The 1,179-nt window shown below is 49.9% G+C and overlaps 1 pseudogene; it reads left to right on the top strand.

Moving 5' to 3' along the window:
- The first annotated feature begins 57 nt into the window (after nucleotides 1–57).
- LOC123178575 (rhodanese-like domain-containing protein 15, chloroplastic) lies at nucleotides 58–861 on the top strand (annotated as a pseudogene).
- Nucleotides 862–1,179: the final 318 nt, after the last annotated feature.

Genomic DNA, 1,179 nt, shown 5'->3' with positions numbered 1-1,179 from the left:
GCAGCCACCTCGCCGAATAGAAGATTGGATAGATAGATAGATTAAGACTAGGCATAACACTTAGGTTACACCATATCTAGCTAAAATTTACTGTAACCAGAATCAACAGCGAGCAGGATTGAAGATTGAAACAAACTTGCACCTTGAGCAATGGCGCCGGCGTGCTCCCTAGCTCCAGGAGTCTCCCTCCCAGCACACCAGCTCCCCTTGCCTTCACCTTCTACGCGCTCTGTTTTGACTGCAGGCTGCGGCACGTACCGTGCACACGGGGGCGAACCATCGAGCCGTGGCCGCTGCGAGGACGGTCTCACTGGGCGCCGCCAGGAGGATGCTCGGTTCAGCCATGTGTGGTGGTGCATGCAAAAAACGAGTGATCGATCAGGTCGATCCATAGAGCGTCCACGGACAAACTCTTACATGCTTGTTGCTTCTTCTCCAGATACGGCGGCGGCTAGGTGGCGTCCTTGCGGGCAGTGGAGGCGGTGCTGGGCGTGCCACCGCTGTGCTCGTGCGCCTATGAGCTGCAGATGGCCAGCCAACGCTACCTCGACGCCCGGTGCACAAATAACTAACGCAAAAACCACACAACAATCACCACTTGCATGCTCTACCCCTCTACCCTGTAGTACTCTGTTCTGTCAACTTCACTGACAGAAAATTCAGTTCACAGTATATTGCATATAAAAGATGGCGCCATGGCGTAATTCTGGAACTGATCGTTCCATCAGACTATACAAGTAACAACCGAAATAGCTTATCTGATCGGTTTTGCTGCTTGTGTAGAACGGATGGTGAGTTCGGCGGCGGGCATCCGGTAGGAGCGGTGAACATATCATATATGCATGTACAACACCGGCTCAGGTACTTAATCAAACACACTTCACTATGGTGAAGCTCGCTCTCTTGATCGTTGGAAACAAACTGTGGTGTTAGGAGCAAAATTCATTTTGGTTAACTGTATAGCCCTTTTTGGGAGCAACTAAACAAGTGGAAATTTCAGAACTGGATTTGCACTGAAAAATCAGGATTGGCATAATTATCTGATCCATCTACATGGCATGGGTCTTTATTTAAGTCTCTACTCTAGACACATGATTGCTTTCCCTGCCATGAACTTGCGACTTTGAAACCAGGCACCGAAGTGGCATCTAGGTACTGCGACTGGCCATCACTGGATGA

Source organism: Triticum aestivum, unplaced genomic scaffold (assembly GCF_018294505.1).
Source record: "Triticum aestivum cultivar Chinese Spring unplaced genomic scaffold, IWGSC CS RefSeq v2.1 scaffold22017, whole genome shotgun sequence".
NCBI lineage: Eukaryota > Viridiplantae > Streptophyta > Magnoliopsida > Poales > Poaceae > Triticum > Triticum aestivum.
Note: the sequence above shows the minus strand (reverse complement) of the source record. Positions and strands in the feature narration are given on the sequence as shown.